Source organism: Lissotriton helveticus, chromosome 10 (assembly GCF_964261635.1).
Source record: "Lissotriton helveticus chromosome 10, aLisHel1.1, whole genome shotgun sequence".
Taxonomy (NCBI): domain Eukaryota; kingdom Metazoa; phylum Chordata; class Amphibia; order Caudata; family Salamandridae; genus Lissotriton; species Lissotriton helveticus.
This window is the reverse complement of record NC_136071.1, coordinates 569,809,356-569,835,441: the sequence shown is the minus strand read 5'-3', so window position 1 is coordinate 569,835,441 and position 26,086 is coordinate 569,809,356.

The following is a 26,086-nucleotide window of genomic DNA, read 5'->3' as shown; positions in this document are numbered from 1 at the left end:
TTTAGACCGCTTTTATTGTTAAATTTGACAAAAAGATCCAAAATACTGTTGACCCGGCTCTTCCTCTTGCTGAAAATAATAATTTCACCTTAGCAGTTGGGATTCATTCCCCACCACTCCACATCTCTAAATGTATTTACTTTATTTTAAGTCCTAACTAGAATCTCTCCTGAAAACCCTGTGGTGGCCGCATTTCTCGATGCAGAGAAGGCCTTTGATTTGCTGGACTGGCCTTTATTGCTTGCAACTCTCCATAAATTGGGCTTGCCCTGCGCGGTTCACCTCTCTTGTTATGCTGCTCTATTCACAGCCCACAGCATGCATTCGGGCCAACGGTTCACTCACTGCCCCATCCACAATATCCAGGGGGACTGTTATCCCCTTTGTTGTTTATAATGGCAATGGACCCAATGGTTCGGCATCTACAAGATTCACTGTGTCTTACAGCTCTCAACTGGCCCCTTACTCCTCTCTATATATGCAGATTACATCCTGTTGTTTATGCGTCAGCTGGTGGATAATCTAGCCCCCATTGTCCATGAGATTTTAAGATTTGGCCATTTTCCTGTGTTCAAATAAACTGGGGGAAATCTGAATGCCAGTGACGTGCAGATACCTGGGAGTTCACGTACACCACAATAAAGAGCAGGTTCTTTTGTCGACCGCTTGATGACACAGATCGATGGTTGGATCTGTCTCCCTGTCTCCATGGCTGGCCACATAGCCATCATAAAAGTGGTGGTCCTCCCCCATTTATTACATCTATTTCTTAACATTCCTGTCCCCCTTACCAAGGCAGTTTTTACCATGCTTCGGAGTCTTCTCCTGTGATCGAGTTGGGCAGGACGCAGACCTTCAGTGGAATGGGAAGTTTTTGTGTTTCCATACAAGCATGGAGGATTTGGGGTGCCACAACTTTCTTACGTAGTGGCGTAATGCCAGTAGGCATACCACTAGTATTATAGGATGCACGTCTTCCAAATGATAGACTAGAGCGCTACCAGGCAGGTGAGGTGCTGTTACGCTCTCTCCTACTACAGGGTATTCCCCTGGATCCTTTGGACAGTCATGTAAGAAGGTGGAATCTGACTTATTGGTTGGCCCCACTTTTTTCTGGTGTTTTGATGGTTTTTGACTTAGTTTTACTGGGACCCTGCTATCCAGGACCCCCGCCTAGCTGCTTCCTCTCTAAAATGATTCCATGTACTTTAGGTACATTCCAGTTTTTTTACTGGGGTACCCTTATGAGTCCCTAGTATATGGTACACTAGGTAGGCATAGGTACCCCAGAAGCCTACAGGGGGCTGAAGCATGTATTATGCCACCCCTGGGCAGCCTTCCAAAATGCCACCACAGATCTGCTACAGCAGTCTGTGTGAGGTGGTGTATGCATCCTTTACTTAGATATAAGTACCCTATATCTACCTTATATCACTACACATATAAACCTATCAGTCACCCCTATGGCCTTATCAATCATGAAGGCAGGGTGCTGTGTTTTGTGTGAGAGGGTGCCCATGGATGAGGAGGGTCCCTCTGCAGCCTTCGGAATCTATCCTCCGGGGTTGTTCTGTGATGCAGCCAGATCATATACTCTTAAGTGCATTATAAACTCACAGTAAATGCAAACTTTGGAATGGCTGCAAGGAAACATGTTGTGTTTGGTATCAAACACCTTGGAATCCTGCCCCCCCGCCGGTCCTGGTGGCGGGGTATGATGCCACCCTTCTAGAGGGAGAAACATGGCCTCACCAGTACACTCGGTACCAGCTTAACAGAACCCTGGCATTACAAAATGGATTCTGCAGCCACAGACACGAGTCTAGCCTCCTGCTGCTGGATGAAACCCCGGCAGGGGAGGCCTGCACAATAGGTTTCCTGTCACAGGGAGGTGTCACCACATCCCAGACAGGCTTTAGTGTATTGGGGCTGGGTGGGTGCACTCGAAGAGTGCTTTGAAGTCTGCACTGGGGGCACATTTGGTGTCCCTGTGCATAGCCCAGTTCAAACCGGTTGCAGGGGCTACCGGTCCCTGCTCTGGTGCAAAACTGGATAAAAGAAATGGGTGTAGCCACTCCTCTTTCCAAACCCTCCCATAGGTGGATCCCCCAAAGTCTGTTCCACCCCTTCCTTGGGTATATAATAGGAACCCCTGACTACGAACTTTAGATTTGCCTGGATTAAACTCTGATATTGAACCATGGAACTTCGACTATCTACAAGGTGCTAGATGACTGAAGGATCTCCCTTGGAGTAAAGGAGTTACTCCCCTGTGTGGCAGGCACCGTAGATGCATCTGACGGTTTGCATCTCCGAAGTTCCCGCAAGACTCAGAAGAATTTGCAACAAGGAGGTGGGTTCCCAGATTTCCCAGAGGGCGACCCGACTCCCCAGCAAAGCTGAGACCCTTAGACCTCGTGGGTACTGTGGAAACGGAAGCCCTGGACACCGTGCACATTTGCAAGGGCATAGGCTTCTTGACGATCCTTGAGGCTGTGCATTGGGTAGCCCAGACCCCAAGCAGCATTTCCACTGAAGATTGCCAGCCTACACTCCACAAGTGTCTTGTGAGCCAGCCCTTTATGTTTTCTCTTGAGGTACCTTCATGATCCCTGGTCTGCCGACTGGTGGGTCCCTGAGAAGGCAACATTAACTTTCCTTGGGCTCCCCTGGTTACTCCAGACATGGCCTGACTCTCCATTGCTTGGGAAGTCTCCTGGACCTTGCTGGTCCACACCGAAGCATCTTTTCTCTTTCTGCGTGGGTTGTTGTTGCCAAGGCTTGTTGTGTTCAATCCGAGCACCGATGCCGCAGCAGTCGACATCCTTAGTGGGACAGCTCAATTCCAGCTCCTGGTCCTCATCGACACCTCCTGGTCCTCATGGCTGCAGAGTGCAGCTTCACCTCTTCTCACCTGAAGCACCCGACATCGGTGGGCATTCGTCTACCGTGCCCCTGGTCACTGGCAAGTGACCCAGACTCTGTCCCCTCTTCTTTGAGGTTCTTCACATCTTTGATCCAGGCTTGTATCACACCAGACATTTTTCTTCTCCACGGCAGCAGCACTTTGCAGCAGATCACCATGGAATTCAACTACGATTCCCGACAGCATTTGACACCTATGCACCCGGTTTCACTGGGTGAAGTAACTCGAGTACTCCGTGCTCCCATGGGTGTTGGCCTTAGAACCTCTTAAGTCTAAAGAGGTTTGCTCAAAGTCTTCTCCTAAGTTTCCTTTAACTTTAAAATTCCAACTGCGACTTTCCCCATTGGATCTAACGGAGTTCACTGCTGTGTTCTCACACTGCACACGTCCCCCATGGGCCCCCTGTGTCACTACTTTGGGTGGTTCCTGGGGGTCCCAGCGATTCTACGTGCTCTAGGCACTGTATTTAGTCAAGTCGTTGTTCTTATACCACTTTCTTAATATATGGTTTGGTTCCCCACCAGGGCCCAGTGTATATTGTGCTATTTACTTATGTTCTATTTCATTTAAATTGTGTACCTTGCTCTGTAATCTCACTATGAGATTACTAGAGAGTGTCTAGCAATAAATACATATATTTTATATATACCTTGTGTGGTTCTCCTTTCATTTAGACATTCAAGAGGTTATAATCTGGTAACCCAAGCGGCTTTACACTCCTTCAAGATTTAGCCTGAAGGCAGCTCTCCATAGCTACAACTAGGGTAGCTTTCAATAAAAGTTGTCCTTAAACCTATCATCAATAAGGGTTGTTTGGACTGGGGCAAGGTGCCCACTAGAACTAGTGGACAGCATATGCCTGGTCAACATCTCACAATCCAAACTCTATCTACCACCTGCTGGGCTTGGCGAAACTTCTTCAAATGCATGGTGGTGATCTTTTATACTCTCCTTCACCACCACTCACTGATAACCAATGGCTATCCCCTGAACTGGAGACCCTTGTAAACAACACACTAGGGAGGCATGCATTAGGGGATCTTTTCCCAGATGGCCATGCTCTTTCCCGCATTGAGGGCGTGCGCCCACCATGCTCAGATCCCCTCCTACCCACTAGCCCCTAAAGAGTTCACCCCACTAACACGACTGATCGAAGTTGCAAATAGGGGGCATCTAGCTTCTAAGCTCCATCATAAGAGCCTGGCTTTGCTTCTAGCCAGGGAAGGTAATATCTAGGACTTATGGTGGACTGAAGTACAACTTCCTTTGACGGTTGAAATTTGATATTATTGCTGTCAAAAGATTAAACTCATCTCCCCAATCACAGACATAAATTGATACACTTTAACTTACTCAGGTGTAAAAATACAACTCCCTTGTTCCTGGCTAAACTTGGCCCCAATAGGTCCTTTGCATGGCCTAACTGTCACTCCGATGATGCTGACTTTGCCCATCTCACTTGGATATGCACCCATATAGGGGATTTTGGATAGATAATTTTTCTGAGCTCTCCATAATGGTAGATATTACTCTTACACCTGATCCCTCCCTGCACTATTAGGTTACGTACACTACATCCTAAAGAGGGTCTGCAGGCTTATGCTATTGACACTGCTATTTGCAAAGTGTGAAATTGCTATACACTGGGGAAGTAGATGTCACCCGTCAGTGGCTGAAAAGATTAGGAGCCTTACTTTTTGCGACAATACTAGAAAACTTTATGCTTGACTACTGCTGCCCTCGTTTCACCTGAAAGACATTGGGCAATCATTTCATACCTACTTACAGCAATGTGTACAATAGGAGTTCACCCACTCAGTCATGTAACCACTTGCCTCAACACCCTTGGATACTTGTGCAGTTTTTCATTCCCAATGGCACATTGAGTGCCCCCGGAATGGGTCTGTGATTTTTCTGCTTGCCTGATGTTCCTATATAAATGAGACTATTTCTTGACATGTTACACCTTATCTAATAATGGTGTCATTATGTGTATGGTCCTTTCACCATTAATGTGCTGCCTATTGTACAAGCTCCCTTTTCCCAAAATGTTTTTCCTTATGTTTTCTTATGCTATGTACGTACTGCAAAATGATCAATAACATTTTGATAAATAATAATATCAAACTGAAGTAACAATTCAAATTCTTTTTCAACAGCTTCTTGGAGATGAAAAGCATTTTGCCTATGTGCAACAGGACAGACATCCTCATTAAAATGTAACTTTACTTTCATATTCTTAAGCTTTCCCAAACCATGAAATAAATAAGTGAACCAACTTACTATTTTGTGGTGAGCATTCATGTTGTAATTCACGGAAATCAGTCCCATATCAGCGTCTGTGCAGAAACTGAGTAGACAGGCACTCAACGCTGTGCCTTGAGTCTCATGGATGGGTGCTGTCACCTTCGTTTTCTTGTGTTTCATTGCCTCTACAAATGAACCTTGATTTTTTAAGGGTGTCGATACAGCCTATGTATACACTTTGATTTTCAATGGCAACAGTTGCAGCAATAGAGATAATTCATTATGGGCCAGATGTACTACAGTTTTTACTGGTGGCAAATGGAGGATCAGACCGTTAGTGATGGCTAAACCATCTTTTTGCAATATACTAACCCTATTTTGCGAGTCAGTAACCTATTACTGACTGGCAAAATAGCGTTTGCGAGTCGCTACTAGGAAGGGCCATTTCAAGGATGTCCCTTCCTAACAGTGAGTTGCCGTCACATGTATGTATGTTTTGAGACTGGTATGTGGTATCTAAGCATTCATATTTTACTGACAGTGAAGAAGGCACTAAATCATTCGCAAACAGAAAGGTGTCCCCAAGAGACTCCTTCCCCTTTGTGTATGTGGGCCCCAACTGATGTCACCATTTGGCCTTGTGGGTGTGCGTTGAACGTTGCTTTTGGAACATTCTGGTGGCCTTTTTGTATTTGAGGTGTGATACACTTAGGGGCTCATTATAATGTCAGGCCGAATCATTTCCACCTGACACTGCATTGGTCATGGGACCAACCAACACCCGGTCGGTGGTCCCGACCGCCCCATTAGGGTGGAACCGAACACTGTTCAGGAGCATTCCTATATTTTACTATGGGAGCATGCATTGCGGCCGTAAACCAGCAGTAATGCATGCTCCCATGGTAAAATGGGAGGTGCATTTCACCCCTGCACCCCATGGCAGGCACTGCAAGGGGCCTACCACAAGGTGCAGGGATTAACAGGGGGCACCATAGGTGCACCCTTGGCCTCCAATCAGAGGCCATGCCCAAAAGGGGCTTTGTTGGGGCCCCCAAAGACGTTTTCTGTTATGGTTTCCATGTCATACAGACCAGCATGGAAACCATGTCGGAAACCGTCATCGTAATCTCAAGGGTGAAAAAGCCCGCCCTTGAGATTACTTGCTGCATACCAACTGGAAGCCAGCCGGAATGACTGGTTGGTTTCCTTTCCGATCACCTCAATCAAAATGAGGCGTTCGAAAAGGAATCCAACTGGCACATTATAATGCTGCTCGGAAGGCTTTAACTGTCGACCAGAGCCTTCTGAGCCTCATCGGAATAACCCCCCTTTACTTTTTCCTTTACTTTGCAAACCGTCACAGAATGGTTCTCCTTCCCATAGCCTTTACATATATGACCAAGAGTAGAACATTTACTTTTGTGTGAAAACAAAAATCCACAACTTCTTTTTGCATGTAGACATCACTTTGTGACCTTCCTTCTAATGTTTTAGCTAACTTTTCACATTCATGATGGATTAATTCTGGGCACCTCCAGCCTCCATATCAGCAGCTTGTATATTAGGGCACACTTCAGCTCAGGCAGCCATTAACACTTGCTCCAGACAAAGAGTTTTTCTCAGTATTTGTCTTCTGAATGAATCTGACAAGTATTCGGCAACAACTTACAGACAAATGGCTTCTTCATCATTAAATTAATTGAATGTACAATGTCTGGTGAGTGTCAAGTCTCTCCACAAATTCATCAATGGTTTCACCAACTTTCTGGCATTCTCGGTTGAAGGTGTATTGCTCACAATCAACATTTGTCATTGGATTAAACTTGAGATTCAACACTTCTTTAATCTGATTATATGTGACATTTGCCAGTTTGCTGCATTTTCTTTATGTCTTCTTTTACACCATCACCAGCAAGATATTTGAAATACTTGACAATCTTTTTATTATCAGTCTATTCAAGTGCATCAATGAAGTCATCAAATGTTTCTATCTAATCTGTCCATCTATTGCCAATATTGTGCTTTTTGGTGGTATCAAAATGGGGTTGGCTTCTGGAAAGTAGCAGCATTGTACTTATTTTTGGGAGTGGCTGACATTGAAGGTGGAGCTCTCCCTTGGCTGTTCATCTTAAACCTGTTTATGTGAGCCATTTCCAAGGCCTTGAGATGTGTTGGCCTCTGGAGCATCCTTGATGACTTTTGTAAAGCCTCCATAAACACCCATCACTATTCTGAAGATATCTGAGATTGTTGGTTCTGTACTTCAACTGTTACACGTGGCATGCACAAGCAGTTTGCTTCGACCACGGCAATCTCTCTGGGAGAGCACTGTCGATCTTTGGATTACATATCCCCGAACTCGTCGCTAGTTGTAAAGTCCTCCCCAGCCTGGGTACCCGCAAAGGACTATGCCACACACGGAGCTTTGACTTTTATGCCTCTATTCACCTGTGTGTAACTGTGAACCTAACATTCTAAACAATCCTTCATAGCATTCTGCTCTAACACTTACATCACAGTTCTACGAAGTCCATCAGGAGCCAAAAGGATTCCATCCTTTCTAACTCGCAAGACACTACAACTGTTACTCTCATTAGCACTAATTGCATACTGTGAATATGATATGGGTCATATTTTTTGAGAACATGGTCCTTTCATTCTTTCATATATGTATCAAACAGATATTGGCAGGAAGTATGATCTAATGAAACATTCCGAATTATATAAATGGTTATAGCTTTGGAGAATTAACTTGGCCCACCCTAACGGTGTCTGGACATTTAAACTACTTATAAGTATGTAAATACGAGATATACTAAGTAGTCTGTTAGCTTCTTGTAATCTAGTTTTATTCAGGTTTAAAGTATTCATGGGTGGGACTAATTTATGACTTATTGAAGCAATGATTTCAGCATAAATTTCATGGTGACTTGCTGCATTTACCTTTCCGAGATGTTAATTGCACTTTGGGTTTCTACAAATGTGTGTATATATACATATGTTTAACATTATTATTCACAGTTTTTTGTGAAACTTTTATTGTCACCGCCCTATAGAATTCCATCTTTGTAGGAATTACACTTTTTGGCTATTTGTCCTAAATATGGACTCTATTTTCAATATCCAAGAAATGATGGGACTACTTCATTTGCATTCACTGCCTAACTGTTTGACAGTTACATTGCCTCTCCATCATTGTATTTATGTAGCCATGTAGCCAAAAACAATCGCTTTGTTAAACTAAAAAGAATAAATCTGTTTTGCGCAGGAAACGTTCTCACCATACAGTCGCACGTTTCTAGACATTTGATCATTTAACAAGACTTGAGTGTCAGCACTTACAACTAATACAGCAGTATTTTAAAGTTAACCACATTATGCTTTAAACTATGCACGCAACTGTATAAAAAAACTGTGAAAATCAAGAATTGACATTGCTTTACGAAATGTGGGTTAAATCAGCAAATTAACTGCTGCTTCATAATCAATGAACCTCTAAGAACAACCTCATTATACTGAAAGTGCATTTCAAGAGAAATCATTCAGAATTACCTAAACTGAGAGTAAACAGTTTTCCGGAATGAGGTAGTGTGTGGGCAAATTGGCAATAGTTAGCCCCAGCTTTGACAGTCACAATCAATGCTTAGTAAATGGTTGGATCCACTGAGAAATATGGGGGCTGATGTATGAACAAATAGTCAGAAAAAGCAGTTGCAAATTGTGCACCAACTTTTTGCAAACAGTATTTTATTTAGCAAACCAACCTAAGTACTCTAGGTCAGTTCACAAAATAAGGAATTGCAGAAGTGTGCAGAGCGACTTCCCTTAATAAAATCTATTAGACAAGTCACCATTTGTGACCCCTTGAAACTGGCTAGATTGACTGGGGTGGTGGCCTGTAAAGAACAGCATGCCACCATCCCTGTAATTGTATTTTCAAATTGGATAACCCTTTTATTTTTTTAAAGAAACCAAGGCTCCTTTAAAAGAAGGTTTTCCATTTTTGGAAAACTTCAGTGAGAGCAGGCAGGAGTCCTGTGGATGCCTAACCACCCCCAAAGCTGCCACCCAATTTCCAAAGGGGCTAAGGTCCGAAGAAGATCGGAATTACAGTCACAAATATTGGATAAATACCATATCAACCTGCATTTTGGAAGGACTTGCCCATTACACACCCCTTCCAAACTGTGATGTATGCATCAGAGAATATAGTGGAGCGTGTCCCAAAAGGTTTTTTGAATCACAAAATGTTTTTTGAACATGCGACTAAATGATATAGGGCCACATGTGCGAGGGCTTTTAGCGACCGCAAACATAATATCCGGCCGTTTGCAACTGCTAAAGAGCTATTTGGCATGCATCAACCCTATTTTGCGAGTCAGTAACCTATTACTGACTCGAAAAATAGGGTCTGTGAGCTAGTATAAGGAAGGAGAGTTTCAAGGGCATCCCTTCCTAATAGCAAATTGCAGAAGCATGTATCAATGTTTTGTGACCTGAAAGCAGTCACCAAACATTCATATTTAACCGACTCTGTGAAGGAGGTGGGAACCCATTTGTAAACCGGAATGAGTCTGCAAGGGATCTGTTCCCCTTTGTGTATGTGGGTGGCAACATTTTTTAAGAGCAGGCAGTGGTCCCATGGACCACTGCCTGCTCTTAAAAAATTAAAAGGAAAGGCCTTTTAATTTAAAGTTCAGTCTGGACTGTTTCCATGAAGCACAGGGTCAAGACTGATTTGCATATGGCTGGGTCCGAACTGGGGTGGTGTAGTGGGCAAAAGAACGATGGATTTAACCCAGATTTTTTGACTAGGGGAGGATGTTTGAATTGTCGGCATTCGGTCCATCATTTGTTTGCTGTAACAAATGATTATGAAGATGTCAGGATGGGAACCGCTGTCGCTTTTCAGCGGTCCTCCCGCCTGCTTTATTGGCAGACCGACAGCCTGATCAAAAATTCAGTGGGTACACCATTGCAGGACTGCCACCACTGCCGACATTTCTCCTACTGTGGCAGCAGAGGGGGCCTATGGATGCTGTCCCTTGCAGCTCACCGCCCGCCTAATCACGACCTGCCTTTATGCTGACCTGCTCCTGGCGGGGATACCGCCATGCTGAGTCAGTGGAAAGACAGGTAATGAGCTGAAGTAATGGCTCGAGGGAAATGTGCCTATATGTAATGTAGCTGGTGCTCATGTAATGCCCTCCAATGCCTTAAGGTCGGGTGCGCACAATGTTTTACTTGCACAACAAAATGCAAGGAAACAGTGCACCAAACTGGCTGGAGGTACTGCATTATGGCCGGCACTGGCTTCCGACTCATTTCCAGAGCCAAAGCGTGCCGCTGCCATGACTCCACCACCCACACACCACAAGCCCTCAAGGAGACTTGTAATAAGGCAGTTGGGATGCCGCTGGCTTAGCACCCTTTCTGGACCGCCGCGGCGGTGGGCCAGCGGTAAGACCACCTAAGTCGTAATCAGGCCCTAAGCCTTAATGAGAAAATCTGGAGCAGCCGAAGGCACGAAAAGTATCCGGCTAACAATTGGACCTAAAGCAGGCAGAACATTTTTGTTTGTCCTGTTTTGAGTTTTTTGCACCAAACCAACTGTGTTAGTGGGAACTCACCCATTAGCTATCTGACTTTGGATCAACATTTCTAGATACAGCCTGTTGCCTTGCTAAGCTGAAAGCATTTTCCTACTTTCTGCAAACTTAGTTTGAATGTAGCATTCTTGACAGGGCTGTCCTGCTTGGCGTATCTGACTTGTGGATCTAACACAGTCTGTTTTAAAGTGTGCCTAAGTCTGGGTCCACTGTGACCATTAGAACTAAATACTTTTTATGAGAAGGCAAGATGGCGACAGCTTGGAGCTTTGCGGCGTCCCTTCTACCGAGTCCCGCACAGTGATGTAAAACAGGCCTCGAGAATCTTGAAGGTTACCGCTTACCTGCTACGACTTCAACTGCGAGTGGAGCCTCGCAACCTTTGGCGGTGCTGGTCTGGTTTGCCGACTTTGGATGCGTTGCCGCTCGGGCGCCCTGCTTAGCTTTCGCGGCTCCGAGGTTGCTCACAGCGGGTGCACGCTGTCTTGCCGGTTTGGGATTTGCGGAGCTGCGGAGCGGCTGGGAGATACAACGAACTGTCAGAGAAAGGGGCAGGGGCAGCACACAGCAAGGTGGCTCTCAGAGCTCTACCGCCCAAGGAATGGGCTGAACGTTTGCGCTTCTCCCTCTGTTTGTGGGGAAATCTGGTTTCTACTGCTGGTTGTGAGTTAGTAAGAAAAGCACGAAGGGCGTTTGGCAGTATTTGGCTGCTCACCTCCACTAAAATGGCCCCTAAAAATGCCAGATTACTGAAGAAGCAGAAAGAGGCAGCAGCGTTTAATGCTGCCCAACTTAGGCAAGAGCACTCACCTGCAACAGGGGATACTAGTCTGAGTAAAACTCAAGAGAGCCGAACTCAGAAAAAAGTACAGGATTCTGGGATGGTCAAACGGAGACTGCTGCAGGAGAAAAACCAGGCAGTCAGCAAAAAAGGCAGCGTCTCAAAAGTTCCGGATCAGACAGTTATGGCTCCCGGAGTAATTAAATCGGTTTCTACATCCACACCACCTCAGCTGGCTATCACTGCATTCTTTAAAGCCAGGGAAGGACTTGTAAATGGGGAGGTCAAGGTGAAGATAGATGCCGCCACTGTTGGCCTAGAAGGTACTCCCCAAGGCAACGAGGAGATTCAGGCTTTACAGGAGACACAAGGGCTGCTGTTGGCCTATGAAGCTAATCCGGATATATCTTGTGCAGTTAGGGCTGTTGAGCATTCACTACCACAGACGACGAGGACGTCTGCCCTTCCCCCAACTAACAAGCGCTCTATTTCTCCACCCGAGGCCGAGGCACCATGCTTATTGTCAGCTCAGGGAGACGACAAAGACACAGATAAACAACCTTGAAAAGAGAATACGTCAGGAGTTATCTCGAATGGGCCAGACACATTTTTTTCATTGACAGAAGACTCCCATTCAGAGACTTCGGACTCCAATCTGGAATACTCTGTTTCTGAGCACAGTGGTACTACCTCGGGATCAAGCACAGTGGAAGCCCCTGATACAGCTCGTAGGCAACTTAAAAAATCTCGGAGGACCTCTAAAGTCTCAAAGGGATCTAAAGAAACACGGAAGAAAAAAAAAAGTGGAGTCTCTGGACTGAAATGGGACTACTCAGATGCTGGATTTTCTCCCCCTTCAGGATTGGCTGCAGTTTCCGCGGATCCTTCCCTGTTGGAACATCTCGGCTGTTCTGCCCCAAAGGAAAAATCATTGGCGAGTCTTATTCTGGAGACCATTAAAGAGAATCGTGCAGAAACCAGAGCAGATGGTAAAAAGGCAAGACAAGGTACAAACCAACTGGAGGGAGCAATTCGGAAAGTAGGTCGTAGATGTGGGGAAATTTGCGAAAGGCTGGATGCTATGGAAGTTAGAACTGTGGCAGTCGAGAAGGATCTGGAGGAGGTGAAGGAGCAGAAAAATATTCATGAAGCCCAACTATCTGATGTAATGTGGAAGCTCGAGGACTTAGAGAACCACCAATGTAGAAATAATCTAAGAGTTTTGGAATTTAAGGAAGGCATAGAAGGAAACGATATTCGGGGCTTTATGCTTAGTCTCTTTAGGGAATCTTTTCCGGAGCTTAATGGCTGGAACTGGGAGCGAGAAATCCAGAGGGTTCATAGATTCCTCTTTGTTAGCCTGAAGATGTCAAATAGAGATACCATGAAAAACCAAATGAATAGAGATACCAGTCAGCCTAGGGCAATTCTGGTATTTTTTGGCAACATCGCACTTAGGCAGTCCATCTTTAAAAAAGCTCGCCCCGCGGCTAGAAGGCAATTTAGGGCCGTCTCTTTCTTTGTACGCCCAACTTTTGTCATATAACCGTGGAGTGGAGGTGGCGTCTACGGCAATTAATAAAACAATTTCAGAATGCAGGGTTTGAGGCGTACCTACTGGCTCCAGCAAGGCTAAAACACTTAACAAAGGGGGCCATCAGATTTTTCACTTCTGAAATTCTAGCCAAGGAGTATCTCGACCAGGTTCATGGCAAGAAACAAAAAGAGTAAGAATGATTATAAATAGCCTCGGCTTCATTTAGGGGTCCTCCAGGCCTTTTCTCTTTAGTTTTGTCTTTCTTTTCCATGTGGGGAGGAAGGGAGGGGGCGCCGTGGCGCTATGTGCTTTCTCCATCACTCAGACCTGGGAGGTCTGTTAGCTTTCATGGGATGGGGGGTGGGAGGTCGGGAGGAGGGAGTAGGGGGGAGGGCTAGGGAGACGAGGGGGGGTTTGATGTTTTTTTTTTGTTTTGGAGGTGAGTACAATCTACAGTTGAATGAAGCTATATTTTTCAGTTTGAATTTTTGTTTGTGTAAAAATGGTGAGGGCGCCAAATTAAAGATTCAGGGCTACCTTGGAAATTCAATCTGCATTGCATGTTGGGATGCCCGGAAGTTTTGGTTTAATTGTGCTGGGATTCTTTGTAGGTGTGTTTTTTTAAGGAATAATGGCTAAAATGTGCATCACCACCATGAATATCTGCGGCCTCAATGATGGGAGCAAAAGAAGAAGGGTACAAGAAGACCTTAAAGTTCTACGGGCAGATCTGCTGTGTCTTCAAGAGACGCATATAGCTTGTAAAGATTATAAAATACTCAATACTATAGGGTTTAAGCTGATTGCACATAGAACTCAGGTTGTCAGGACTGAGGGAGTTGCAGTTTTGTCTAGAGATAAAAAAAATTATCTGTGACAGAAAGATTGTTGATAAGCATGGAAGGTGGATAATTATGGAAATTAAGTCTGGGGCTGGGGCATTCACATTGTGTTCAGTATACGCTCCCGTCTTAGATGATCCCTCAGTATTGACCCACTTATCCGTCGAGCTCCCCTCTTGGCCCCCTCCTTATTTGGTGTGTGGGGATTTAAATGTGAATGGATCCAGGGGGGGAGACGGGGCAGCAAGTACAACTCACAAGCCGCAAGTTTGGAGGGCATTGAAGGATTTATTTAGAGATGTAGGCTTGATTGATGCATGGTCTAACCTGAGGGGCACTGATCCGGGATATACATACTATTCAGCCCCACATCAAAATTTCACTAGGCTAGATTATTTTCTGGTCTCACCATCTCTTTTGAAGGAGGCTTGAATAGAATTGTGTCCTAGGGTCATGTTCGATCACAACCCGGTAATGTATGAATTTTCTTTAGCTGGGGCAATTAGGTCACAGAAAAAATGGACTTTTGAGAGAGCTCTTCTTCTGGATCTGGAGTATGTAAATTATATGAGAGGGTGGATTTGCAAATTTTTCACATTTAATAAAAACACTGCACCCCCAGGAATGCTATGGGATGCCTTCAAAGCCTAAGTTGAAGGGGAGACTTTGAGATTTAGCCTTAATAAACAAACAAAAAAGCGTTGATCAAATTAAATATCTTTATCAGAAACTAGCTCGCTTGGTGACTGAGTTAATCTCTGTCGTGAATAATGGTAGGGACTGTTCTATAATCTCAGATTCAATTATGGTGACTAAAGCCACCTTAAATGATTTTTATGCAGACAAATTGGTTGGCAAGTACCTCGCTAACAGACAACAATGTTATGAGTATAGTGAGACAATAGGGCGATTACTGGTAGTCAGGTCCAGACAACAGACTGTGGCGGGGCATATAGAACAAATTAGGAATATGCAGGGGGATATATTGTCCGATGCCACCGAGATCAGAGAAGCCTTTAAAGAATAATATGGGGTACTCTATTCTGCGGCAGCCCCGCTGGCCGAAGATGATATTACTCATGAGTCTGACTTTCCACCTAAGGCGAGACTATCACAGGAGGAGGCTCTTTCTCTGGGAGCCGAAATTTCTCAAGTAGAGCTACAGAGGGCACTGTTAGATCTTCCCTCTGGCAAGGCCACTGGCGCAGACGCTATATCTCTTGAGTTTTATAACATTTTTTACAAGGAAGTTTTCCAAGAGATTTTGGATCTGTTTAAAGAAGTCAGGGTTGGGGCTAGCACTCCGGCATCATGGGAGTCGGCAAATATCATAATTTTTTTAAAGAAAGGGGAGGATTCTTTGAACATGGGGTCTTACAGACCAATAACATTGTTAAATAGTGATGTGAAATTATATTCAAAGATTTTTGCATCAGGTTTGAATAAAATTATGCAGCATTTAGTGTCAGCATGGCAGCATGGTTTTATTCAGGGTAGGGGGACGGACATTAGGCATCTCATTTCACTATTTGATGCAGCAGACGTTTTAAGGAAACCAATGGCGGCAGCCTTTTTAGACACCATAAAAGGCGTTTGACCGTGTGTCATGGAGCAATTTGTGGAGATGCCTGGAAACCAGTGGCCTGTGCTCTGGGTTTATTAAAGCTATGCAGGTTTTGTACCATAAACCTACAGCACGGCTACAGATCATGGAAGGTGAGTCACAGCTTTTGTGACCACTAGAGGCATGAGAAAGGGGTGTCCATCTCCCCCCTGTTATTTGCGATATATATGATCCCTTTATGAGGCGTCTTGAGGCTTCGGCGAATATCTCCCCATTTAGCTTACAAGGGTAGAGATACAAAACTATTGGCATATGCCGATGACATGACCATAATTACTTCTGAGCTGGGGAGTGCTCTGACTGAAGTTGAGACATTGGCTGAGCAGTTTGGGACGTTTTCTGGCTATCGTCTGAACAGGGAAAAAACCCAGATTCTAGTTAATAGGCATATCTCTTCTGTAGATAGTAGGATTGTAGAAGAGGCCACATATTTGGGTATACGAGCAAGAGCCAAAGTCGAGGATATTATAGAGGCAAATCTTTCCCCCATAATTAGCAAAATTAAGACCGAAATGTGCCGCTGTGACATTCTAAAGCTCTCGATAATTGGCAGATGTAATCTTATTAAGATGGTGACTCTGCCTAAACTATTATATATTTTTCGCATGATCCCTTTGGAAATTCACAATGCATGGTTTAGGCAGATTGAAAGGGATATAGCCAGATTTATATGGTCTTATAAATGGACACTCAGATCAAATATATGTTTTATCTCTTCCTAGGGGAAGGGGCGGCATTGGTTTGCCTAATTTTAAATTATATTATTTAGCAGCATCTCTAAAATATTATCGGCCTTTATTTGGCATCACGGAAAATGGGGACACTGATTCCAACTATGTGCCCTCTATATTTGAAAACCTGATTAGTTCATGTGCTAATGACTGTTTACTAAAAATATATGAGGCCAACTATTTCAAAAAGACTCGCTTTAAGACTCTCATAGCAGCATATCGAAACTGGGCCTGGATAAGAAAGGAAATAGGGCTTGGTAGATTTAGTAGATATACCCCATTATTAGATAATAATCAGATACCGGCGACATTGGCAGACAAATATTTTCAGAGGTGGGGGAATGCAGGAGTTTTTAGGATAGGCGACCTATTGGTTGGAGAACAGATTGCCTCTTTTTACATAATTATGGCCAGATTTAACATTAATCGCCGGGACTTTTTTACGTTTTTACAGATAAGGGATTTTCTTCTCAAGAAAGTGGGTGGAACATCGGGGTTTTCAGTGATCCCAATGCTGGAAGGCCTTACTGGTATATCTGGCCCGTCAATCACATTGGTGTATATCATTTTGCTCGAGGGAGTACATGACGATATTGAAAAGCACTTACTGAAATGGCAGGCCAGGTTGGACGTTGTAGATTTGTGTTTTCACAAATCAATAGAAATGGCGAATGCGGTGCTATGCACGACAAGTCTACGGGCCCAACATTTCAAGACTCTTTACGATCTATATATTACTCTGGCTAAAATTGTCAAATGGAGTGGTACTGAAGGCAACCACTGTTTTAGGTGTAATAGCCATGCGGTGGACATGACCCACATCTTCTCTACATGTTCTAATTTGGACACATTAAGAGGCAGGTTTCAGGGTTCTTGCATTTTGTTTTGAAAAGAGAAGTACAGCTGTCTCCTCAGCTTATGTTATTAGGTGTAACCGCACAAGAATGGGCTAAGTTCGCGCATGACAAGACTCCTTTCAATTCAATTCAATTCAAGAAGACTCTGGTGAGGAGTTGGTATTTTTAGCTATGTCTGTGCTTAGATTATGTATCGCCCCAGCTTGGCTAGATCCTCTATTTCCAACCTTCGGGCAAAGGAAAGCTCAACTCTTACATATCTTTAGCTTGGAAAATGCACTTTATGCACAAAAAGGAAGGAAAGGGAGAGCTAAAGGGCTAAAGATATGTAGCCCGCTCAAAGACTGGGTGGAAGGATTAAGCTAGAAAATGTAGCCTTGATTATAGGATGAATTTAATGATAATTGTTGATGCTTTCCCAACCCCCTATCTGTATAATGTACGTGTCTGTCGTTATCCGTCTTATGCCTAGCTGTAAATTCTATTAATTTCTTTGTTTCGCTTTTTTATTTCATTTTATTTTATTTTTATTGTTTATAAACTTAATGGCGTTATGACAATGAAAAAGCAAGCTTTCGTTAATTTTGTTGTAATACGTTTATCGGTATTCCTCTGTATGTTTGTTCATGTAAGAAAAAAAATATATATATATTTTTTTAAAAGGACTTTTTGAAGCTATCTTCACTTAAAAAATGTAAAACTCATATCGCCAGTTCCCCTTATTGGATATTTGTTATTTCTAAGTCATTTTGTTTAATAACGTAAACTTTATTTTTCTACATTGGAGTGGGATTGTTATTGGTTGGTGTTTACTGCATAAATACTTTACACAATGCCCTAAATCAAACTTGTCTGCTCTCAGCCATAGCTACCAGAAACTTGAGCTCAGGGTAATTTTGAGTTATTTGGGTTCACTCTGACCAGATAGCTTTATTCTTTGAGATGGGTGACCACTTACCCCAAATAATAATCCACTTTCTTAAATGTAATAGCATTATTCGGATAACTGAGAAAGAGATTAAAGAGTGGTCCTCATTTTATATTTAATTGTCAATTTTGAACCCTTTTTTTCGACATTATATAGCTGGCAAGTTATCAGAGTAAACCAATCTGATAAGTTTTCATAAACCTTGATCCTCCCCTAACACATACATCTTGTCTCAAAACAAACTCTTTTTAGGAGAGCGAAAATTGTGGACCATGTTTAAAAAAGCTGTTATAGTGACGGTCCATGAAAAACCTGTGTTGAAAACCCCACTTAAGTAACCAGATCTATTCACTGTGAATAAAAGTCTCTAAGCATAATTAAAAAGGAAATGGCAGGGTAACAGTCTGGATCATTAGAAACCCTCTTATGGACATGCAATTAGACTAACAATAATGAACAAACCAAAGGCCCACTCCTCTATATTGTTAAAATATAACTAAAAACTGGCCCATCAAGGGTAGTTACTTCTGTATCCAAAGCATTACTATCCCCGTTTACTCATGCAACACATGCTCTTAAAAGGCTATTTATTTATTTGAGTTAATTTTCCAGTTCTCTACATGTATCTTAGAACTGCATGCTAATGTAACTGTCTTTAAAACTGATGAGTGATTCTTTTATGTAACCTATCTCTAAAAGAAAATGCCATGTGTATGCATGATCTCCCATTTTTTTCTTTTGTTTAATTTCCTTTACTTCCTTTTATCCAGAACATGCGAAACCTGGTAAAATACTACTTGTTAAATCACTATGAAATTTCCTTTCATTTGCTTTACATTCTAGATCAAAACAGGGAAAATGAATGTACTGTCCAATTATGTACCTGAGTAAGTTGGATATGATGCAATCCAGTTGGTGAAATTTTATGGTTGCTTCTTGGTCCGCCCCTACTTTTCTTTTTGAAAATACCTGTTTCGAACAACAGAAGCACCAAGAGTCAGCAGGAGCCAGAGGCCTCAGTCAGGAGTCAGAAGCAGAATCATACCTCTTCCCCTGCTCCATTAAATTTCACCCACAACACTTTAACCCCCACATTCAACCCCCAAAACACTTATCCCTACACATCTTTATCAATTTAGTTCATAACTTAGACACAGAGCAATTTTCTTCAAACAGTGGGAGCAGGAAAGTATTGCGACTCTGATCCTAGTATGTTCTGTCAAAACCACAGCGACAAGGGCAACTACAAAGTCTACTGCAGTTGCTGCATTAATAGCTGCCGTCACCACCATTGCTCTCACCCTCACTTGAAGCACTCCAACAGACAACACCTTAACCTATGTATACTCTTTAGCCATGTTTAGCTGTAGCAAAAACTTCTGGCATGTCTTGCGGTTGTTTGCATGTCTTTGCTGGGTCAAGAAGCAAAAGAACCATCACCGCAGGAGGATCAGGAGGAGGTGGGGTCAACAACTGATATAGAGAGGCCCAAAACCCAGCACCGACAGCCAAAATAGATCATCCCTTACACATTAATGTACCGCCCGCTTCATTGGTTTATGCAGTTCCCAATAATAATCCAGTTCCAGTCATTTCCTCATGCCAGCAGTGTGGCGAAAAGGGGGCAATGACATACCAAGTTCTCACTTGCAGCTCCAGCTCTCAGCATCATCCTGCAGAAGCATCAGAAGATTATTACATCCACAGCAGGGACACCAACATCACCACTGCAAGTCCCTGCTTTTAACACAAACACTGCTTCCAGCACCACCAACACGTTCACCACTCAACCATCTGCATCTTTACAGCACCCTCACCATATGATGTTTTTGTTCCACAGCTTATAATAGTAAGTAAGCATGTCAGATCTGCTCACCACGCCACTGAGCCTTTCTTAGCCTTTGCCACGATGTTTTCTCAGCTGCATGGGCAAGTACTGGCATGTGGTGAGATGCTATATGATGCCACCACAAAGTGCAGTTCCTTTCCCTTCAGGAGGAAGAAAATGGAAACCCATCAGCAGAAGACAGCAGTTGGAACTTGAAGCAGTAGTGGTGGCAGACATTGCAGCACCAACGACTGAGATGGTCGAAGTGATACTGACATCAAACATGTAGGTTGATTGCATCCAGTGAGCAGTGCTTTACATTGACCAGATATACTGATCGTGCCTCATTATTTTGCTTTGCAATATATTATCTTCATACTTGGTGTGCATACCCTGCCAGTATAGTCTCTGAATTCTTTACTAATTTTAAATTTGATTTCCTTTTTTCTTTTGTCCATGTATTATGTTTTGTGTTCCTGGATGATTGGACAGTGTGTTGGTGTGGACAACAGGCTGGAGTGAAGGGAGGCAGCATGAAGTCTGTTTCTCTCTCTCTCTGTGTTCTCTCTATCACTATTCAGAACAGACTAACAGAGCTTTGGTGGTGGAACCGGACAGGGTTGAACAAGAGAAGGTTTTGGGGCTCCATTTGAAAAGGCAATCTGTTCCTTAAATTTCTCTTTCTCTTCTTTGCCTCTTAGGTATGTGGCTGCTGGGCAAGAAGAGAGGGTCATAGAAGTGGGCAACAGAGCATAGCGATTAGCAAGCATTGTGGAAGAAAAAGAGGGTGGGCAAAAGGGTAAGTCAATGTGTCTTACTCTTCCTAACAGCATCTTAATCTCGTTTGCCTCCTAAGGTTGTGGCCTATGAAACATCGCCTCCCACTGCTCACAAGAGTTTGAGAGTGAAGTGAGGAAGGGCAGGTTCGGACTAGGATGGAAAATAGGTTTTGGCGCCAAAATAAAAGTGCAAATTGCCTCCAGTTAGCAAAATATAAACCTAAGAAAGTGGCCCACATTTGAAAATAGAAGCTGTTCTAACCTTGCAAAGACAAGCCGTGTAGCTGCTTTGCTAGGTATGGGAAACTTCAAGCATTTGTGATTGCTGCAGGCAATGTTTGTGGTGAAAGCAGATAACTCAACAGTAAAACCCGACCCACTAGACTATAAACAGGCGTCAAACAAATGTGTATCTTCCTTTGGGGCTGCAGGAGCTGAGTGGCCCACTGAACCTAGAATATTGCTGTATTTCACAGTGTAAACAGCAGCCAGGGAGTCCATTTGCTTACTTGCACTAGGGCCCATAACACACTGGCTAAGCCACTGCCCACAAACGGTCAATAAACGAGCTCAGGCCGTGACTTGTCATACAGCCCTTTGGGTACTGCTGGATTGCCATATAGGCTAGTCCGACCCTGAGGAATGAAGAGAAAAATAGGAGATCTGCATATTGCCACCGGGATGTTCAAACACTTTGGTCATTTTGTGTTGTATGTTTTGCATCATGTGATTATTTACACTGTTGTATTTTACTATTCAGCATTAACATTTCTACAGGAAATAGCTTCCAATTGAGTGTGGAATTATTGTCATTATGTTGTGTGCACTTTAATTCTGTTTGAACTTTGCATTCATTATTGTAGGAACTACATTAATTGCGTTTTTCACATTTGCAGTTACCGTTGTATACAATTCTATAGTCTTTGTATGTACAACAATTACATACTAGAGCTAAGTAATGGTGTGCAACATTATATGTTTGTTAATTGTTCCTTCACAGTTTCACAGAGGACATATTCATATCCAGCTGCACTAGCTGAGGTTGACTCTCGGAGATGAATTGTGTTCTTCTCAGAAAGGGCTTGAAGGTATACGTTTTTGGGTACCAAGCGCTGGTTCTTAGGGTATATCAGCCTCTTTACTCTGCTTCCATGCACCCAAGAGAAACCTCCTTTCTGCTGACCTCGCTCTGGCCACCATCCCACGCATCTACAAGGCCAGAACGGGTGGAAAGTCCTTCTCCTATCTCTCAGCCAAGACCTGGAACGACCTCCTCCTCCACCTCCGGCAAAGCCCTACACTGCTCCAGTTTAGGAAGGACCTCAAGACCTGGCTCTTCAGATGAACACAGCATCCTCCGGAGTGGCCACCCCCTAGCACCTTGAGACCCTCACGGGTAAGTAGTTGCACTGGACGCTCCTTCGCTGGAGCAGCTGTGCGCACAACAAATATCGATAACATAACAAACCCCAGATTGATTGTTGGCAAGCAGATAAGCCCCCTAGCAGCAGTGAACACCATCTCTAACTCAAAACTAACCAGAATGCAACTTAGAGCCTCCAAAGTACCACACCATAGTATGGGCCACAAATCCCTCGAAGTTTTAAAACACAACTGTGGCCCCCAAGAAACACCTATTTGTTCGTTAATATTTATGTAGTCTTTGGCAGGGGCATAATACATGTCCCTGTAGCTCCTGCAGCACAGTGGGGCCCCCATTAAGCCCAAAGCCAATTAATATCTGTGAGATATGGGTGACTCAGGGGCCTCTTATCAAATTCTGCCCCTCTGTGGTGAGAATCCACACATTGAAACATGCCCAGTGCTGGGCAGCTGGGAATGGATCCACAGTCCACAATCACCAATATAAGCAAAACCAGTGCTCACAACATTTTCCTGGCCTTGTCAACTTGAAGCCATCTGCCTCAGACTCCATGTTCACATCGCTTTGCATTTAGGCTCATAGAAATAAATGACCATAGTCTCGAGTCTGAGGAGCTAGTTGCTCAGCAGCGAATAAGGAAGAGAAGCATGGGTACAGATGATAGGCAACAAGTGGTTGTCATTACCTTTCAGCTGGTGAATATTTGACTTAGCAGTGGAGGAAAAGAAGAATTTTCAGTCCCAGGAACTTGAGTTCAGAAGAAGAGTGCTCACATTTGCTAGGTGCAAATCTAATATGTTTATTTGAAACAGGCTATTCAATGCCAGAATTTCGTTATGGACAAAGTGGACTGTATTCACCCTAACAGTGGTCTCCTCGAAAAGTCTGAGCTTTCCAAAGGGTTGCCATTAAGGCATTGTCAGCAAATGCCGTAGAGTGCTTTGCTGCCATTAACTAATCTATAAAGGCAACTCATTTCTCCATGAGTCGCTCTTGCATGTACAGTGCAAAGTTCCACAGTGCACCAGAGGCGCAGTACAAGTCAGAAATGTTTTTTCGAATTGCAGTGTGCGTTGTGTGGCTCAGCCCAATGCAGATTATGGGGGGTGGGGTGGGGGTGGAGGGGGGGGCAAGGAAGGGGAATCTACTCTTCACTCTCAAACAGCCAGGTATGGTGTCAATGGTTTACGAACACCAATGCTACTGCAAACCTTTAAAGGAGAACAAAATACGAAAGGGGGTGGTACCCATTTGCAAAGGAAAAGATGTCCGTGGGGGACACCCTCTTTGTGAATCTGGGCTGTCAGCATTGAGAATCAGAGAACGACCCCCGAGTACGGCTGCATGCCACCCTCTAAGCCTCCCACAGAATACACATTTTGTGACTGTGAATAAAAGGAGTAAGGGCGGAAGGTCTGCTGACTTTTTCTCGCATGACTCCATCCCTATCAGGACCGGACTGGCCTTAGCGACACCGGGCGTTTTCCCAGTGGGCCTAAATGGTGGGGGATGGTGTTTGACCCGTGGAGTCCGGTTTTATTACTGGCGGCTGGTTTTACCGCACTGCTGTAATACCTGCACTCTGTAACCAAAGGAGAGCAGTGCAGCGAGTCGGTATTTATCACTTGTACCAGAACCCCTACCCCTGCTACCGGGACAGGTCTAGCAGATTGCCAGGGCTGATCGCTGTTCCCAGTCCGGCGGTGATCCCTGCATTCACATTTTTTTCAGTAGGATTTGCAGGAAACAAGTCCAAATAAAAGAAGTGGAGGAACTAACCAAGTTATGCAGTATGCAAGGGACATCATGGCACATGACATCACAGTGGGACATCAAAGCTTGTGACATTGCAAGTGGTATTATAGCAAGTGACATCACAGCCCATGACCTTACAGGAAGTGACATCACAAGAAAGAAAGAATTTTTTTAATTGTATTTAGTTAATTAAAACCTTTTCAATATTGTAGCATAAAACACATGATTTAAAAAGAGTACAAAGTCTCAGATGGTTAAAAGGAAAGCTTTCTAAGTATCCATATGATTGGAATGTTTGTGAGAAGTGAGAGGGGGTTCAGTAGATCAGTTCGTTACACTTCACGTATCCGGCTTCAGACCTTTAGTGTCGTATTTCTCAGTGATTTGTAGTAGCTGCAGTGACTTTTGACAGAATCTTGTGGCTCTACAGGCTGTCTGCAATTGTTGACTGTTCAGTGCTAGCATGACATCCGAGCGGCATGATCTAATTTTAAAAAAACGGAATGCGTGAAGGAGAAAGTAACGTCTCAAATTTTTCAGAGAGGGGCAGATGCACAATATGTGCAACAATGATTCTTCCTTTTGGCCACATAGTCTGCAGTCAGTGGTCAGCCATGATTGCTTCCATGCTGGTGTGTGTTCTTTTAAGATGGAAGTGCCCAGCCGTAGATTTAGGAGAGTCTTTTGGGCGGCAGTGGATATATGGTTAACTAAGTAAGGTTGAGGCTCCATTTTCCCATACGTGGCCAGCACCGTCCACCCGTGTTTTTTGTTCGCTGTTGCTGCTTTATCTAATAGCCATGATCTTTGCTTTGCGGCTCCGTTGGTCACTTTTTTAAAAGCTGCGAAGGTTTGGTTTGTATTCCATGCCTGTTCCAGATTGAGTTCTGACAGGGCATTCACGCATACTGTGTTGCAGTCATTTTTTGATTTTCTGTGGTGATTCATCTCCATCCAACACAGACCCATGAGCGTATCTTCTTGAGCTGCTCTTAGTTTCCAACATGTGTTTAAAATAGCCGCTTGTCTGATTTGATGCTGATTTGTTAGACCAAATTCCAGGCGGATCTGCGATTGGGATACGAACCTCGGGATATGGAAAATATGTTTGAACAGCTCTGACTGTTGCGTGTTCAAGAAGTTTTCATCCTTACACCTGTACAATTCCGACCCGTAAGTTAGAGATGGAAGAAACTTGGCAGCTATTACCTTCAACAGGTGCGAGTTAGAGGGGCAATTCAATTTTATTTTCAGTAGGTTTAGTGCAAAACGTAATTTGTTTGCCTGGGCCTTTCTGTGCAATTGGTGGTCTTTCAGGGTCCATCTGGAGTCAACAACTATGCCGAGATATTTGTACGAGGCAGACTGCTCTATGATATTGCCTGCAATATGCCATTTGAAGGGTTTCTTCCCTAATCGCGAGGCGAAGCAGAGGATCTTTGTTTTCTTGAAATTGATTTGCAGGCCCTGTGCGCTGATGTAATCGTGGAGCTTTGTGATGGAGCGTTGGAGGCCCATCGGGGTCTGGCTGCACAGTACGATGTCGTCTGCGTACTGTATGCTCCTAATTTTGTGCTGGGCTAGCTTTGGTGGGTCGATTTCTGTCTCTGCGATGTTCTTATCCAGGTCTGCTGTAAAGATAGTAAACAGCGTTGGTGCTAATACGTAACCCTGCTTGAGGCCAACATGGGTGGGTATTTTTCTGGTTATTCTTTCTCCGTTCCCTAGTTTTAATCTTACCCAGGTGGATTAATATAGGTTGACAATTGACCACAACAGCTTTGGTGGTATTTCCCAGGTGGCCATTTTTTGCCATAGTGCCTCCCTCGGGACTGTGTCGAATGCTGCTTTTAAGTAGACAAAACACGTGTACAGCTTGGTAGTTTTCTCCCTTGCTTTGTCGACCAAGAGGTTTAACGCCAGCAGGTTACATAGGGTGTTGGTTCCTGGCCTGAAGCCTGTCTGCGTGATCGGGAGGATTTTTTCGTACGTACCCAGTCTTCTAAGGCCGTCAACAGATTTGAGGCGTAGATTTTGGCCTCGACATCTATGAGCGCTATGAGGCGATAATTAGCTGGATCAGATCTTGAGCCTGCCTTAAAGATTGGGTGGAGGATGCTGCCTCTCCATGATTGGGGAATACTTTCAGACTGAAAAGCAATGTTGTATAGAGGGGTGAGATGTTCCACCCAGAACTGACGATCTTGTTTAAGCAAGGCGTTCGGTCCAGGTGCGCCTTTTGGTCTTAGGTTTTTTAG